The sequence below is a fragment of the Petromyzon marinus genome, unplaced genomic scaffold (genome assembly GCF_048934315.1).
Source record: "Petromyzon marinus isolate PM22_M1 ecotype Great Lakes invasive population unplaced genomic scaffold, UKy_Petmar_22M1.pri1.0 PM_Scaffold_8, whole genome shotgun sequence".
NCBI classification, from domain to species: domain Eukaryota; kingdom Metazoa; phylum Chordata; class Hyperoartia; order Petromyzontiformes; family Petromyzontidae; genus Petromyzon; species Petromyzon marinus.
In genome coordinates, this window is record NW_027423688.1 from 886204 (window position 1) to 904909 (window position 18706).

The 18706-nt window shown below is 52.0% G+C and overlaps 2 long non-coding RNA genes across 2 annotated transcripts; both read right to left on the reverse strand.

The window, feature by feature from the left end:
- Positions 1–5862: 5862 nt before the first annotated feature.
- On the reverse strand, positions 5863–9921 carry LOC142923858 (uncharacterized). The gene is made up of 2 exons (XR_012940901.1): positions 9299–9921; positions 5863–8462 (listed from the first exon to the last, which is right to left on the reverse strand). It is a non-coding gene; the product is annotated as an uncharacterized LOC142923858 (long non-coding RNA).
- A 2737-nt stretch (positions 9922–12658) lies between these two features.
- On the reverse strand, positions 12659–15748 carry LOC142923865 (uncharacterized). Its single transcript, XR_012940910.1, has 3 exons — positions 15608–15748; positions 14294–14480; positions 12659–12828 (listed from the first exon to the last, which is right to left on the reverse strand). It is a non-coding gene; the product is annotated as an uncharacterized LOC142923865 (long non-coding RNA).
- Positions 15749–18706: the final 2958 nt, after the last annotated feature.

Genomic DNA, 18706 nt, shown 5'->3' on the forward strand with positions numbered 1-18706 from the left:
ATGGGTTTTGGGATTTGGGAGTTTAGAGGGTTTAACACCAAGACTTTGACAACTAATATTATCCATACTAAAGGTGTTTTGGATTTCTCTCCAACACTTAATGGCACTTTTTTATTGTCATGACAAACTTTACTAATTGGCTGTGTCGGGTGGTGTCTGGTTTAACGACACATTTATATTTACACGATCTAACCCGAAAATATATTTATTATGGGTTTAGAGGGTTAGGGGCTTAGAGTGTTATGTGTTTAGAGGGTTAGCGTTTTAGGGGTATAGGTGTTTTAAGGGTTAGGTGTCTTGAGGGTTAGTTCTTTAGAGGGTATGGGTGTTAAATGTAGATTTGAAGTTTTCGTGACTGCAGGGATCCATACTCTTTGGTTCTTTCGGTAAAGTCACATAGGTAGAAATAAAATAAAACAAATCGCGACATTTTGATCGCAACACAAGCGATCTTCATCAGGTGGGACAAAACACAAGCGATCTTCATCAGGTGGGACAACCACAGCAAGAAATGATGAAGTCGGCGGGAGAGCTGCCATGGCAAGAGGTTATATAGTTAAGAGAGGGGGGAAGAGGCAAGGGGACAGAGAGAAAAGGGGGGGGGGTGTGGGGTAGGAAGAGTGGGGGGGGGGCACGTAAGCGCTAGGGGAAGAGGACGTTAGGCTGGTGGGGGGACATGGGCGGGGCAGCAGTAAAACCGGCAGGTAATGATGGAAACAACAACAACACAAGTTAAGGCATTACCTGGTTGATAACATCCTTCCAGTGATTGTTTAATTTGTATCCATCTTCTGGGTTGAAGTTTTGTCTATACCCTGCAGTCTACAAACTGAGTTGTAACTTCGGCCGCAGTTACGTTGGAGAAATAAAACGACACGTCTCGGACCGTGTTCGCGAACACAAGGCTGATCTGAAACATGGCAGAACCAATACCTCTGCCGTAGTGGCCATTGTTAGAACGCTGTGGGCTCGAATGATATTGTTATTTTCGGAGGCCAAGGACAAAACTTCAATCGAGAAGATGGATACAAATTAAACAATCACTGGAAGGATGTTATCAACCAGGTAATGCCTTAACTTGTGTTGTTGTTTCCATCATTACCTGCCGATTACTGCTAGCCCCGCCCACGTCCCCCCACCCCAGCCTCACGTCCTCTTCTCCTAGCGCTCACGCGGCTCCCCTTCCTCTCCCTACCCCACACCCTCCCCTCTCTCTCTCCCCCCTTGCCTCCGCCCCCATCTCATACCTGTATAACCTCTTGCCATGGCAGCTCTCCCGCCGACTTCAGCATTTTCTTGCTGTGGTTGTCCCACCTGAAAATATCACTTATGTTGCGATCGAAACGTCGTGATTTGTTTAATTTTATTTAATTTATACCTACGTGACTTTACCGAAAGAACCAAAGAGTATGGATTCCTGCAGTCACGAAAGCTTCAAATAAAGATTAAAATAGTTTAGTTTAATTTGTTTATTTTTGAACAGTTTGTCTTTCCTGTCATGTTTTGTATTTTTTTAGTTATGTTCTGACCTGCCCGATTGGACAGCTGTGAAAACAGATCTTTGTAGCTCATCGATTTCATCCAGTGTAAATAAATATTCAGATTTAAATTTTATTGACCTCTGTGCGAGTCTATGGATTTCTGAGTTTGTGGGCCTCTGTGAGTGTATGGGTCTCTGTCTGAGTCTATGGATCCCTGTGTCAGTATATAGGGTCGCCGTATGAGTCTGAGTGTCTGAAGGAATGTATGGGTCTCTGTTGGAGTCTATGGGTTTCTGGTTCTGGGTCTGAGTGGGAATCTATGGTTCTCTGAGTATGGTTGTTTGTGCGAGTCTTAAGTGCACAAACTGAACTTAAAAAGAGCATTGAGGGGTGCGGAATCCAAGTTGACTATTAAGCTCCCCGCAGTGCAAGCCAGCTCTCTAGTCGTGTCATCATACAGCCCCTGTAATTCTTTATAATAATAATTAGACTTACTCCAGGAAAGCCACGCTGAGTCATAGTAAGGTCCTGAATTTGGTTTTTATTGTAAGATCTTTTCAATCAATGAATAACGAATGCTTACACAAGTGGGGGGAAACCGGAGCACCCGGAGAAAACAAACGTATGTGAAGGGGCAGCAGGCAGCATTTTAAACCGTACAGGTGACGATGGCGATGATCCCACTTGCTATAATGCCTTCTCCTGGCCAGTCAGATGCTTTCTCCTGGCCAGCCAGGAGAAGGCACCTCAATGTCCACGGGAAGGGGGTTTCACAATATTTACTGTGTGATCCACCAACCCTTGCTGCCTTCTACAGTGCTGGATCGCAGGCTTGCGTCACCACCTTCTGGCGAGTATTTGTAGTTATTATTTAAAGCTATATAGCACTCACAAGAACGACTCAAGAGGCGCGAGGAGCCACAGACATGCAGGAAGGAAGCCACGTGGTGAGCCAGCACCAACGATTGTCCAGGCTCTACGGTACTCTATGTATGGAGGCATTATTGGCTAATTAATAACGAGTGTTTGTACAAGTGGGGGAAATCGGAGCACCCAGAGAAAAGCCACGTGTGTGAAGGGGCAGCATTTTAAACCGTACAGGTGACGATGGCGATGAGTCCACTTGCTGTACTGCCTTCTCCTGGCGAGGCAGGTTATGCACCTCGACGCCCACGGGAAGAGGATTTCACAACATCATTGTGCGGTGATTTACGAACCCTCGCTGCCTTCCCCAGTGCTGGATTTGAGACGTGCACCACTAACATCAGGCGAATGATAACAACAACAATAACTATACTTATTACTTGGTAGCAACAGGCGAAAGAAAACAACAGGCAAATTATAACAGGCCAATTAAAACAGGCGAATGATAACAGGCAAATGAAAACAGGCGAATGATAACAGGCGAATGATAACAACAGGCGTATGTTTAGAACAGGCGAGTAATAACAATAACAATTATTATTTACACTTAGAACTTGATAACAACAATATTTATACTCATAACGTGATCAAGCAGGCCTCAGAGGTGCGAGGAACCACAGACAATCAGGAAGGAAGCCACTTGGTAAGCTGGCACCAACGATTGCCCAAGCTCTGTGACCCTATTGATACGTTTTTATCGACCAGATAGGGAGCGTTACGTGTGGGGGGGAAACGGCCCCCTTCGGTGCCTCCATGGTCCAATAGCTGGTCTTCTTGGCGCCACGGTCCCGAGCCCCCTAAAAGTTCCTCATGGAGCAAATCAACGGGTGGGCCATTGCCTTGTCAGGGCTCATTCATTGCTCCGGATCCCACCTGAAAATGCCAGGCGCAGATCCCCACATCATTAAAGCCACGGGTGCATTTATCCCAGATATAAACAATTGCAAACTATTTGACTATTTTTTTTACTTTAACCAGGCAAGGCCCACTGAGCTATACAGCTCTCTTTCAGAAGCGGCCACACAATTACAGCTCAACAAATTGGCTTATTACGTGGACATTAGTAGCCAAATACTCTAAACATGTGCTAATAAATGTGGAGGGAAAACCCGGAGGATCCGGAGAAAAATACACGCGACCACGGGGAGATAGCATACAAACTCCAAATACAAAGGTGTCAGGGTAAGGATTTAATACACGACCTCCTGTATACCCTACAAAATAGTTAACATCTCGCCACCGTGGCGCCCAATTCTGATCACATGACATAGCAAAACGAACGTCGCGGTGCATAGCAATAATTCAATTGGGCAATTACTGAGCGTTCATAAACGTGAGGGGATACAGGAGTACCCAGAGAAAACCCACTCGTGCAAGGGGGCAACCCTCTATCCCATGCAGACAGAGATGGTGCTTATCCCACTTGCTGTACTGCCTTCTCCTGGCCAGCCAGGATATGCCACCTCAACACCCACTACACCATGAACTTTGTGAACCGAGTTTAAAATTCTGGCCACGGCGAACATCAGTGGCTATCTCCCTCTTCCTCTCTCGTCCCTGCTATTATCTCCCTCTTCTTCCCGCGTCCCTCCCACTATCTACCTCTCCAATCCGTCCCACCATCTCCCTCTTCCTCCCTCGTCCCTCCCACCATCTCCCACTTCCTCCCCAGTACCTTCCACTATCTCCCTCTTCCTCCCACTTGGCTCTACTAGTAATCTCCCTCTTCTCCCGTCCCTCGCACTATCTCCCTTTTCTTCCCCCATCCTTCCCACTATCTCCCTCTGCATCTCCAATCCCTCGCACTCTCTCCCTCTTCCTTCCTCTTCCTTCCCACTATCACCTTCTTACTCTAACCGATCTGCCTAATCCTCCCAAATAACTCCCACTATCTCCCTCTACTTCCCCAGTCGCTCCAACTATCTCCCTCTTCATTCCCCTTTCCTACCACTATCTCCCTCTTCCGCCCCCTTCCCTCCCACCATCTCCCTCTTCCTCTCCCGTCCCCCCCGCTATCTCCTTCTTTCTCTCACATCCCTCCCACCTCCTTCCTCCCCCGTCCCTCCCACTATCTTCTCATCCTCCCCCATCCATCCCACGATCTTCCTCATCCTCTCCCGTACCTTCCGCACCTTCCTTATTTAACACCATCAGGTTCACAGACTCGCCCTCGCTTCTCCCAGTCAAATAGCCTAGCTTAGACACAACCCCCACCATGTTACACTGACGGCATCGACCGAGACAGCCAACAACTATCCGGCCGCCCAATTATCTAGTGAAGACGGCAGCGACCAAGTCGGCAAAGATGACAGTGCCGACGAGACGACTCCACTTCCCAGAACGTGCAACCACGAGCTCTCGCTCTCCGCTGCTTTTATCCGACTCGGCCGCGCCTCCCTTCTCCAACCGACGAGCGGGTTCCAGTGTCTTCCAGGGAGGGTCTCTGTGATCCTTGCCCCAGTGCCTCCGCCCTGCTGACAAACCCGCATGAGGCTCACTGGCGTGTGTACTCCCCGTCCACCGCAGTTGCCGCTGCTGGACAACAACTATTACTCTACAGTTGTACTGCCCCTCTGTACCGTGCCCCCGAGCCATCAACACGGACTCACAGCATCAACACAGACTCACATGATCAACAGACTCACAGCATCAATACGGACTCACACCATCAACACGGAAACAGGGTCAGTGAGCAAGATGGCGGATGAGTGCATACATGATGTGAGTGGTGGTGAGTTCAAGTTAAGCACCCAGTTTTAAATCTCATTTACTCCCACCATCACCACCACCACCACCCTACATACAACAGTCGGAAGTAAATGCCTACACACCCTACATACAATCGTCAGTAGTAGTGGGGAGAAGAGGGCATCAGTGGGGGCGAGGCATGAAGCGTTGAGAAGCCCTCAGATACTCCATAAAACCCCGAGTTTCATGGAGTATAATTTTCAGCATTACAGTTCCATTTTTTTTACGTTAACAAATGTCTCGCCATATATTACACCGTATAGGTAACTAGATTGGGCGAGGGATGGTCTTTTTTGTTGAACAATCAATAAAGCTACGGTGTTGTACTGTGCCCGTATCCGTGTACGGTACTGTGCACTAAAGGAAGAAAAATGGAGCGGCTGAACCTCACTGCCTCCTTACCGGAGGCTGTAAACATCAAGTGACCTGAAAACTGCGATGGGACGTGAAAGACAACATGGAGAGACAAGAGGGCGCCACGTGTGTTCTTCCATGGCAGCAGCAGCATCATCGCAGGCAATGAGGTTCAAATGGGCACAGGAACTTTGAGGTGGACCCACGAGTGTTTGAGCCACAGCGGCGTGCAATCGGCGACCTCTATACGCTTGGCGCAATCCGCACCGTCATTTCACGGAGCCCTTGTCCGCTCGACGAGTGCGACGACGCCGTCCCACCGTCATTCGGCGCCTCGTGGTGACATCACAACAGCAAAGCGACAGGTGTTGTTTATTCATTTCTTGAGGCAATTCGAGGGCCCGGTTACATCGCGTTGTGATACACGCACACACCGTCAACATATACTACACCGGTTATTAAAAAAAAGCAGGGGATAGAAAGGTGGGGGAGCGGACCCGACCACAGGTATTGTTTAAAAGACGTCAAGCGGACCGGGGGTTTTAAATGCAAGTCCATGCGGACACCAACATCCGAACGATTGTACCAATAAATCCTGAACCTTCTGGAAGATTTCAGCTCCCGCTGGTTTGGATCAGGGTGATGTTGGGGAAAATTCCATTAATTGGGAAAGGTGGCAATCTTGTGGGAATGTCCTCGCCAGAGAAGAAACTTGTCGCTTCCATGCTTTATTTTCATCCGACGTCCCATTAGCGAGATCCAGAGCGTGACGGACTCATATGGAGTCGGCCTCCTGTAATTTTTCTGGTCTCATTCTCACCACAGGTGAAGGCAGAGCCACACATCAACGTGCCAATGGGGCCACGGTTGAAGTGGTGGGGCCACGGTTGAAGTGGCGGTGGCCACGGGTCATGTGGCCTCTATGTATTTTCCATGTTGAAGGCCGATTGCCCCAAACATTGCCCGTCATATGCAGTGTCACTGAATAACGTGTGAAACATACTGTAGCATATACAAAATTGTATTTTCTTCATACATTAAATACAATAAACACAATAAACATGAAATGCGTATAGGACATTTATAACTCTCTCAATGACCAAACTTGTATTTTATGAACACACTTATACGAGCAAAATATGACAAAAGTGTTCCAGATTTCAGTTTCAATTGAGACTGAAATCCGGAATCATTACCCCCTACTGACAGACTAATAATACCCGCTCGCAGGCCAAGTGCTGATTCACCTTGGGGCCTCGCCTGGTATAGAGGTCGTGGGTTAAATCCCGACGCCTGTATATCTGGAGTTTGCATGTTCTCCCCGTGACCGCGTGGATTTTTCTCTGGGTCCTTCGGTTTTTCCCTCCACATTTAGAAACATGCGTTTAAAAGTATTTGGCTGCTATATATTTCTGCGTGACAAGCCACTTTATAGCGCTTTCATTTGTGGCCCGGTCGTTCCTGAAAGAGAGCTATACAGCTGAGTGGGCCTTACCTGGTAAAATAAAAAGAGATTAGTTTTGTTAGTTTATTTTGTGCCACAGGGGGACAGCTACAGGGGGGGGGTGCCCATTAAAATGGTCGAGATGAGATGCAACTTAAGGCGCTTGTGACTTCCCAAAAATATTAATTATGGCAGGTTTTCACATCTAAACATCCCGGGTGGCATTGAAGCCAAGAGCTCCCACCCTAGGTGAGTAGCTACGAGAGCGGTGCTGTGCACGGCGACACGCCACTTTCTCCATCTGCCTGACTTGGTATTTTCTTTTTTGTTACTTAAATAAATGTTAATGTTTCGTTTTGTGTACGCGTGTATGTACACCGTTTGGGGAGCGGTGGTGCAGCAGTTAGCGCACTACGAACTCAGCCATCTGAGTACGTGGTGTGGGGTGTGTATAACATCGCAAAACTGGGGAGGACAAAGGCAGCCAGACGTGGGGCTGGCCACACAACCACTTCTGTGCCATGCCGGCCATCATAGGTGCTACCCGTTAACAGCACTTGCCCCAGCAATCTGTTAACGGCGATACGGAGTACCTTTGTCTTTTTGTGCAATTGTGTGCTTCTGTGTGCGACGCATGCGACGATGTGCATGTTTGTGTTTGATAAATGTACATCCGCAATGTGTGTGTGACGCGTATGATGCGCGTGTGTGACGACGGTTGGAACAGAGATTCACGCACTGCCCTATCCACGCGGCGACCTCTCCTCAACGTCTCGAGCCTCGGCGGAGAGCGCCGCGAGGTTCGACTCCAACTCCGGCTTTCCAGGGACAAACCCCCCCCCCAATGCCCCTCCCCCCAGGCCCATGGGGGGGGGGGGAAGTCGCTCCCCTCCCTCACTCCACGCTCAGGAACTTCCTCTTCTTCGCCGTGTTCATGTACGGTCGCCAAGGCCACTCCACCTCGGCGGTGGCCGCGTTGTCCAGCGTGCCCAGTTTAATCTCATAGACTGCGCGACACATAAAAGCAAAGATCCCCCCCATGCAGCCTTTAACAGACGGCGTGGGAAAAGCGCTGTTCGTGTGTTAGCATGTAGGAAAGCCAGCACGGCACACCAAGGGGTGGGTGTGGGTGGCCAGCATTACATCCGATCATCTTTGAATTTACACATCGCATCCGGGGTGGGGAAATGCGAGTCGGGTCACGGTACAGCGAATGCGACCAGAGCAGCGACCCCACCGACTCAAGTTCCGATCCGCTCTACAAGTCACCCGCGGGCCACCTAGCCCGAGGCTAGACTCTTACATTCAGCCCATCATCCTCTCAGGGGTCGATAAAATTTACAACCACTTCGTAGGGAAGTCCACAAGGAATGTGGAATTTCCACCGCCTCTGCAGGGGTGTAAAGTGGAGACGAGTAACAATGTGTCAGGCAGACTTACGCTCCATCTCGAATCACGGTCCCACCTCCTTCAACTCGATGTCCTTGCCGTCGCGCTTGTAGACGTTGTGCCTGTTGGGAGGGGGGAAGGGGGGCACAGAAGTCACGGGAGGGGTCGCGGCAAGTCACACGGACGGCGCTGGACTCTCATTACGTGTCCTCGCAGACGTTTGCCAGTTAGAGGCCAGCGGCCACCCTGTTTAAAACTGCGGATGCATTAGCAAATGAACAACATTACGCGCCTTCAGCTTCAGAGATGGCGTTAAATAAAAACTCTGTGCTGTTGCTCGAAAACTAAAGTAAAACGAAACTATTTTTATTTTACCACTGAGCTATGTAGCTCTTTTTCACATAAAAATGTATAGCAGCAAAATACTCGAAATTCAAGTTTCTAAATGTGTAGGGAAAAACCCGGAGGACCCGGAGAAAAATCAAAGTGACCAGGAGGAGAACATGCAAACTCCGAATATACAGGCGGACACACAGCACCTGGCCCAAAAGTCTGCTCACTCTTTCCCATTCCGAGACATCTGCAAGTTGCCGGGTGGTAGGTGTCACGTTCACCGCTGAATCTCGGTACGCGCGAGCGGCTCGGCGTTAATTTTATTTATAGAGGCGTAGCGCTGCTGTTTTTAAAAGGCGTTGCCCTCACCGCAGAGAACCGTAGTGACACGACCGGCACTCTATGGAACAAAACTGTGCCACACGCCCTCCCGCATAGTCTTATGGGAGCAAAAGGTATGTCTTCAGGTCAGAAGACGTACTTGAGTTTTTCTTACGGTTCCGTTTCGACGACGTATATGTACATCATAGAAATGAGAAAGGGTTATAGTCTATACGAGGGATCTTTGTGCTTTGGGGATGGGGGAGGAAGATGTGGGTGAGACTGGCACGGTGCCCGCACGCACCCTCTTTCCGAGTCGCGACGTGAAGTTGTGCATCACGAGGTGTTGGAATGCCTCGGACATCATGTCCATGTCCGGATGTCGTGCCGCATCACCACGCTCGAGAGTGTCAAGTACACCGTGGCATCGTACCACGTGTCACATGAACAGCATGCCGGAAAGTTAGACACACCACAGGTGTCACACAGACTGTACTGGAGAGTTAAACAGACTGCCCTTCCATCTGCGGCATCATACCACATCACACCACATACACAGTTAAAACACCACAATTCCATGTCTGCAGCGTCATACTACACACCGCACATCGTACGCACAGCTAAATACACCTCCATCCCCGTCTGTTGCACCGCATCACACACGTCACACCATGCATCACACCGGGGAGCGGGAGCGGAGTGGCTATCTCATTACACTACAAATCCGGTGACCTGACTTCGATTTCCGGTGTGTCCAAGCATCGACAGTGGGGAGACAAAAGGGGCCAGATGCGGTAATGACCACACCACCCACCCCGCCGTGTGCCCTGCCGGCCTTCGTAGGTCGCTCGACAAACAGCATTTGCCCTGACAGCCTGTTAAAGGCTACACGGAGGAGCTTTGTCGACTGCGGTGCGTGCGCGTGCCTGGCATACCGCGGTGCTCATGCAGGACGATGAAGTCGTTGACGGCGTTGGCGCAGCACGCCCACACCAGCGCCTGCAGCTTGTGGCCTCCGTGGTTCATCGGCTGAGCGTTCGGCAGGATCAGCTTCTACTCCTGCGGTGGTGGTGGGATGGTGGTGGTGGTGTGGTAACATGACAGCAAGCGGTCACACGCCGAGTCCGCTCTTCCCACCGGCGTCCTTCCCGGCCACGCTGCGTTCGCCCCCCCACTTCCCCGCCCCCCCACTGTATCCGACTCGGGTTGTGTTGTTTGTTTTTTCCATTGCGGAAGCCGAGCCGAGCCGTGCCGGTATACAGGGTCGCCAAACCCCGTGTTGGCACAACTGGGATGCACCATTGGAAAAACTTTACTATTTTTATTTTACCAGGTAAGGCCCACTGAGCTATGCAGCTCTTTTCCAGAAGCGACCTGGCCACAAATCATAGCTCAACTAAGTGGCTTATCGCCATGTGGAAATTTATAGCAGCCAAATACTCTTAAACGGACGTTGATTCTAAATGCGGAGGGAAAAACCGGAGGACCTGGAGAGAAATCCACGCGACTCCTCGGAAAGAGGCACGCAACTCCAAATATACAGCAGGCATCAGGGTCAGGATTGAACCTGCGACCTCCTGTATACCAGGTGAGGGAGTTAACATCTCGCCACAGTGGCGCCCCCAATGGTACATCTTTCCGTGACCACCGACCGTGCGGAGTGCTACAGTAGATACATTTTCGATGAATGGAAGGGATCGGTCATCGCGAAAAGGCGGACTGAATCGCGAGGAATGAAGTTGACAAAAGCTGCATGCACCAAACCAAAGTGTCCAACGCTCCACCACTTACGACCCCCCCCCCCCCCACACAGCCTCCACCTTTCATCAACAACCAGATTTCTTCTGGTTAACTCAACGGATGCGAGTTGTCTCACACTGCACAAGCCCGATGATTGGTCGACACGACTCGTGTGAGGTGCAAGAAACTGATTCTAAAGCCGATAGAGAACACGTGTGTGTGTGCGGTAATTTAGCAATTAGCATGCTGCCCCACAAACCTAGTGACCCGAGGTTTATTTCCGTTCATGGCCAACACCAGTGGCGATTATCTGAACTGGTCCTGGGCCTCCCCTAGATCAACTCAGCCTCAAACGAGTACCTAGTGCGGTGTTTAAACATCATTACCAGAGAGATAAAGGTGGCCAGTTGTGGTGCTAGCCACCTACACCCACGCAAACAGCACCTGTCCCAAAAACCTGTTAAGGCTATATGGGGGACCTCTGTCTTTGCGCGCTTGTACACATGCAATACACGAGGACCCACATTCCTCGTGTGACCCCAAACCCTGTAGCCCCTGTGACCCCGTGCCCGCACCTTGATGAACTGCTTGAGGAGGGAGCTGGGGTCGCGTGAGGTCGTCGCCATGATGTGTGGGTCCTTCACGCCGGCTCAGCAGTACTCGTCATCCATGTGGCTGCTCACTCCTACTGACACGGGGGGGGGGGGGGGGGGTGGATAGAAAGAGGTGGTAGATGGGGCAGGGGGGACGGAGAGGGTAGGTTATCATTTGCCATACTTCACCGTGCAGGTGAGTGAAGGTGTGTGTGTGGGTGGATGGATGGAAGGAGCGACCAGGAATGGTTGAGAATATCACTCTGCAGTGATCGCGTTGATTTTGTGTAGCGAGCTGAGCAATAATGAGACCTGGATGAGTCCCAATTGCAAGAGTGGGTGGGTGATATGGCAGGTGAGTGGGTAAATTGAGTGAAATGATGAGTGAGTGAATGAGTGCGTCAGTGCATGTTAAACCTCTTTGTTACAGCACGTAGCCAACCGTGGTAATCGGAAGTGTGACAAACTAACCACAAAAAGTAGTTCTCAAGAAATGAGTTTGTCAATCTAGACGATGATTTAAAAGTGCAAAGCTCCAGTGGCTTCCTAATATTGTAAGGAAGACCGCTCCAGAAGGAAGACTGCTCCAGAAGCACACGTTATGTGGTGACCACGGCCTTCATTTGACATTCCACAAAAATTTACGCCAGCCATCACACACACACGGCCGACTCTTTTTCCACGTTCACGCCACGGGATTTTTCAAAGTCCACTTGGGAAGCAATCGCCGTGCAGTATTTACGGTCAACGCAACTGCAGCATTAAACCCATTAAACCGGTGGGGGGGGGGGGGGGGGGGGTTGAGGGCCCGCCGTTCTCGAACCGCGAACCTCCGCGGCAAAACACGGTGCCACCGCTTGGCAGGAAGGACCGACGGCGAGCCGGGGATGCGCGCCGACTCGGCGTGTCTAGCGGGCGGAGACGCGCGACGCTTATCCCTCTGCCTCGGGAGTCTCGCGGGAAGGAAGAGAGAGAGAGATGCGAGGAGACGTGATGGTGAGGGATGTGAGATCACCCTCCCCTCCCTGGTCGAACTCCACGGCCTTCTGGAGTTCAAGCGCCTCCCACCGCAGGTCCGTAGGCAGCACCAGGTTTTCTTCGGTGACGACGTCAGGGGGACAGGGGGCAGTGGGTGGGGGGCGGGCAGGGGAGAATTAACAAGGAAGAAAAATCATGCGCACGCATGGATTCATTCGGAAACGCTTTCCAACGCGCGGTTGTCTTCTCGCCTGTATTGTCAGACCGTCTTGTCCCATCTTAGTCCGTCTTGCGTGTCTCATTGTCTCTAGATCCGTCTCTAGTCTGTCTTGCGTGTCTCAACGTCTCTAGTCTGTCTCGCTGTCTCTCGTCTGTCTTGTCGTCGCGAGCCCATCTCTAGATCCGTCTCGCCGCCCGTTACCATCGAGCGCCCTCTTGAGCCGCGCCTTCTCCTCTACGAGGACCTTCTTGGCCTCCTGCGCCTTGCGGTAGAGGTACTCGCCGTGCAGTTGCGCCTCCTCAGCTGCACCACCAAACAAAGACAAAGATCCCCCATGTAGCCTTCGACAGGACTGTCGGGTGCAAGTGCTGTTAACGAGCAGCACCTTTGATACACGAAGGGGGGTAGGTGGCCAGCACCACATCCGGCCGCCTTAATTTCCCCAGTGGCGATGTTTACACAACGCACCAGGTACTCATTTGAGGCTGAGTTGACCAAGGGGAGGCCCAGGAACGGAATCGTCACCAGTGTTGGCCGTGAGCGGGAAGTGAACTCGGGTCGCTGGGTTAGTAGTGCAGCGTAGTGCTAATCGCGAGACGACCATAAACAACAACCGCCATTCGCCACGAAGTGGTGGAGATGTCACCACGGCGCTCGTGCCAGGCTACGTGCAGGTTAAGGCCACATGAAGCGTCGAACGCCCGCTGGCAGCAGGAGGTCACAGACAGACAGACCCAGGTTGCCATTGGTTGCTTGACTGAGATGACTGCCGATGCACCACCTGTGCCCCCTACTGTGCTACACTACCGCTCCAACCTACACAAACTCTCTTGGGCTATACTCTTTGGTTCTTTCGGTAAAGTCACATAGGCATAAAATATAAAATAAATTAAATCACGACGTTTCGGGCACAACACAAGCGTCCATCATCAGGTGGGACAAACCACAGCAAGAAACAATTGCCGACGTGGGCAAAAGAGCTGCTGTAAACAAGAGACTATATAGGTAAGAGAAGGGGGGAGGATCAGGGAGGAGAGATAGAGAGGGGGGGTATGAGGAGGGGAGTGCTGAAGAGAGCGGGGCTGGGAGTGGGAAGCTTAAGAAATTAGAGATGCGGAAAGTTAAGGCAACACCATAAAGCAGTTAAGGTTTTACCTGGTTAATAACATTCTTCCAATGATTACTCAATTTGTATCCATCTTCTCGGTTGAAGTTATGTCTGTGTTTATATATCTGGATGGCTTGATGAACAAACCTTTGATAGTAGCCCGAAGGTTTGCAGAGCGGCACCACGATACTCCTAGCGACGTCGTTGATTAATGTCTGTAATTAATATCGATGGTGAATCTCTGTAATTAATATCGATGATTCGATTCCACGAGAACAGATTCCACAAGAATCGATTCCACAACTATTTTAGTAAAGCGAAGTACGCGATTCGATTCAAACGTGTTCGTTCCGGTCTCATCAGAATCGGTATTGATTCTGTGCTGGAGGAATCCAATGAGCTATAAAGCTCTTTGATCAAAGATGTGCCAGTAGGGGGCACGGGGTCATAACGTCACAACAAACAATACAAAAACGATAGGAGTGCAAAGGGAATGGTAGCAAACCACTAAAAATAGATTAAATAAACCATATAAGTTCATACTCTTTGGTTCTTTCGGTAAGAAGTCTCGCTCTCCGTTCCACCCACTACAACTGGCGTCAGAAGTAGCCAAATAGTAAGATGAATCGCTATAATGGAGACGCGAAGAAAAACTCGTACCAGGGCTCCAGTGGAAGAGGAGGACGACTCAACACCACTGGGGTTGGCAGCCCCGGAAGGGGGAGGAGAAGCGACGCCGGCCGAGCTGCTCACTGCCCGGCCGCCCGGCGGCTCACCACCGTCGGAGAGGGCGCTTCAGGTGGCTCACTCCCGCCTCGCCCAACTCCTGCACGCGGCGGCATCCATCCTCGACGAAATACATCGCGGGTTATAACCACAACAAATATAATCACAATCACTGCGACCATAATCGCCGTAACCACAAATATAATCATAACCACCAGCTACATAACCACAAGTATAAACACTACTGCCACAAATATAACCATAACCACCACAACCATAACAACCAACATAACCACCACAACAACCACAATGATGCTGATACACTCTCACACCATGTGGGTCCCCTTGTCTCCTTGTGTCTCCCTGTGGGTGAGTGGATGGGTTGGCGAGAGAGTCGGTGGGTTGGCAAGAGAGTCGGTGGGTTGGTGAGAGAGTGGGTGGGTGGCAGAGTGAGTGACCGGTGGCAGAGTGAGTGACCGGTGGCAGTGGGTGACCGGTGACTAAGTGGGTGGGTGGCAGTGGGTGACCGGTGACCAAGTGGGTGGGTGGCAGTGGGTGACCGGTGACGAAGTGGGTGAGAGAGTGGGTGGCTGAGTGGGTGGCCGAGTGGGTGGCTGAGTGAATTGGTGAGTGGATGAGTGCCAGAGTGGGTGGGTGAATGGCTGAGTGGGTGGGTGAGAATCAGTATGTTTTTGCTGGAGGAATCCGATGAGCTATGAAGCTCTTTTTCATAGATGCCCAGAGAGTGGCTGAGTAGGTGGCTGAGTGAGTGTCGGTGGGTATGTGAGTGGGAATGAAATCTAACCTGCACCTCTGCATTGCAAGTCCAGCGAGCTAACGCCCTGCGTGTGATGGGGTAAAGTGTGGGCATGGCCACTTTGCTCAAACACGTCCGGACCAGCGTGGAAGAGTAGACCAAATACCTCTATATAGCGGCCTCTAGTGGATGCCTTTTCCAGCAGCAGGCGATTCGCCTCCACAACAAACCCGTCCCTCCAGGGATAAAAACACACGGCAGTCTGGGAGTGCCTCTCATCAGCTATGGCTCAACACGAGGGCCACTCTGGGGCCGGTTTCCACCGTCAGCGCCTCATCATCAGCAGCAGCAGGGCCGGGCTCTGCTTGAAGCAGCGCCGTGAACTCAGCAGGCGTCTAGGACGTGACGGTTGTGGGCCAGGCGCCTCCTCCTCTGTCTCCCCCCACCACCGCCGCCACTGCTGATGTGTGCACACCGCGCGAGGTTCTCACCTTCAGGCTGAGTCGACGTAGAGGAGGCCCAGCGAGCCGCCGCTTCAGAAGCTTTCGCGAGCCACTGACGGTGGCCGTGAGCGGGAATCCAAATCAGCCGCTCGCCACCCACAATCCACAGCGCGCGCCGCCTCCACTCGCCCCCTGCCTGACCGGAAGTAGCAGCGGGGGAGGGGGGCGGGGCATGGGGGGTGAGGGGCGGGTCACGAGGGGGAGGGCAGGGAGGGCAAGGGGGGGGTGAGGGGGAGCATAGAGGGGGTTCGTTAGGTGGAGAAAAAGGGGGGGCATGGGGGGTTGTGAGGGGGCATGGGGGGTTGCGAATGTGGAGGGGCGGGGGGGGAAGGGGGGTCACCAGGGGGGGCAGGGGGGTAGCGAGGGGGAGAGAAATGGCGGACCATGGGGGGTGGTCGCGAGGGGGGGCAGGGGGGGAGGAGCTCAGGTGTGAGGGGGAGGAGCTCATTGCTCTGACGTCACGGGGGGCGTGGTTACCTTGGACCACCCCCGCCTCTCGCGCCACGTGCTTCCGACTGGCAGTTTGGCCGTTAGAGAGACGCGGACCGACCCCAGAGCAGGAGTGGAACCGAGCTGTGGGTGAGTGGTGGCGGTGGTGGTGTGAGTCTCTCTGTGCAAGTCTGTGTGTGTGTGAGGCTTTCTATATGAGTCTGTGTGTGTGTGAGTCTCTGTGTGTGTGTGAGTCTCTCTGTGTGAGTCTGTGTGTGTGTGAGTCTCTCTGTGTGAGTCTGTGTGTGAGGCTCTGTGTGTGAGACTCTCTGTGTGTGTGACTCTCTGTGTGAGTCTCTGTGTGTGTGACTCTCTGTGTGACTCTCTGTATGTGTGAGTCTGTGTGTGTGTGTGACTCTTTGTATGTGTGAGTCTCTGTGTGTGTGTGTGAGTCTCTGTGTCTGTGTGTGTGTGAGTCTCTGTGTGTGTGTGTGAGTCTCTGTGTGAGTCTCTGTGTGTGTGAGTCTCTGTGTGAGTCTGTGTGTGTGTGTGTGAGTCTGTGTGAGTCTCTGTGTGTGTGAGTCTGTATGTGTGCGAGGCTCTGTGTGAGTCTGTGTGTGTGTGGAACGGTCGTAGAGCTGACAGCGCGCCGTGCTATGAACCCGGCGACCCCGAGTTGGATTCCCTCTAAAGGCCAACAGCAGTAACGATTATCTGAACCGGTGCTGGGCCTCCCCTATATCGACTCAACCTCGAATGAGTACCTGGTGTGGTGTGTAAAGATCGCCACTGGGGAGACAAAGGCGGCCGGGCGTGGTGCTGGCAATCCAACCCCCTCGTGTGTCGTGCCGGCCTTCATACGTACTGCTGGCTAACAGCACTTGCCCCTACAGCCTGTTAAGTCTCTACGGGGATCTTTGTCTTTGGTGTCCCATACTGGCAGGGGGAGGAGTGGTGGTGTTAATGTTGGTGGTATTAGTGGTGGGGGTGCTCGTGATGGTGGTGGTGTTAGTTGTGTTAGTGATGGTGGTGTTAGTGATTGTGGTTGTTAGTAGTGGTGATAGTGGTGGTGTTACTGGTGTTAGTGATGGTGGTGTTGGTGGTATTAGTGATGGTGGTGTAAGTGAGGTGATTGGATGCCATGGTGGTCCCCATCTTTAAGAAGGGAGACCGCACAGACTGTAACAACTACAGGGGCATCTCACTCCTCAGTGTGCCGGGAAAGGTCCTGGCAAGGATTATTCAACACTGCCTTACCAGGCATGCTGAGGAGAGGCTTGCGGAGCCCCACTGTGGTTTCAGGAAAGGGTGGTCCTGCACAGATGCCATATTTTCTGTCCGTTTGCTAAAGCAGAGGTGTAGGGAATTCCAACAAGACCTACATCTCTGCTTTATTGGCCTGGTAAAGGCCTATGACACCATCAGTAGGCCTGGGCTCTGGGTTCTTCGTGCTTTCGGAGTCCCTGACCCGCTGCTCACGATCTTTATGGACCTTCATTATGGTGAGCGGACCCGGGTAAAACTACATTGCCGGGAGTCGGAGCCATTCCCTGTTCACCTTGGGGTGCGACAGGGATGTCCTCTGGCTCCAACATTATTTAACATCTATTTCGACCACGTAGTTTGTGAGGCCTTCAGTAGCTGTACCGGAGGAATTTCCATCTGGTACAGATACAGTGGGAGGCTGATCAATGCCCGGATGCCGTCAAGGGATGGCTCCCTATTGGTCAACCACGTTATGTATGCCGATGATGTGATAATTGCGGCTCACTCAGAGGAGGAGTTGGAGGCGCTGCTGCTAAAACTGGAGTGTGCCACTAAGAGGTGGGGCCTTACCATCAGCCCCACCAAAACGAAGCACCTGCCTGGGTATATTGTACCATCGGGCACTCCACCTCCACAACTCCCAATCGGTGATGGGGCAGTTGTGGAGAGAGTGGAAAGTTTCCCATACCTGGGCAGTGTGCTCATGACCGTCTCCGGTTTAACAGCAGAGGTCTCACTCGAATCAGTCGAGCGGCATTATCTTTTCAGCAGTTGCGTAACGCTGTGTGGAAGCTACCTGGTCTGTCGCTCCACACGAAGCTTCGGGTCTTCTCAGCCACAGTCATTCCCTCCCTTCCCTACGCTTGTGAAACGTGGACCCCCCTAATGGAACATCTTTGCCGGTTAGAAACGTTGAGGCTGGCCTGCCTCTGATCAATCCTGGGTTTAACCAGGCTGGATTGTGTGAGGAACTCACAAATCCTCGAAAGATCTGGACAAAGCCTCATCAGTGAGCTCCTCCGGCAGGCAAGGCTGCGTTGGCTGGGCCATGTAGCCCGCATGCCCAATCACCGCATGCCCAAGCAGCTTTTATTTGGCCGGATCGAGGGGGCTGAAGGGACGCAGCACGGGCTAGAGAAGAGATAGAATGATGTGGTACAGCAGGATGTGGAGCTGAGTGGACTTGCCGATAACTGGTACCAGCTGTGTCAAGATCGGCCTCTGTGGAAGAGGCTCGTGAAGGACGCTACTGGGCAGTTGGAGGCAGTCGCCCTCCAACAACAACGGAGAGCGCAGGAACGACGCTCACAACAACGAGCAGAGCGCCGGATGGCTAAAGCACAGCAAGTTGGCACAGTAAGGGGCACAGGTGGTGCATCAGCCAGTCATCTC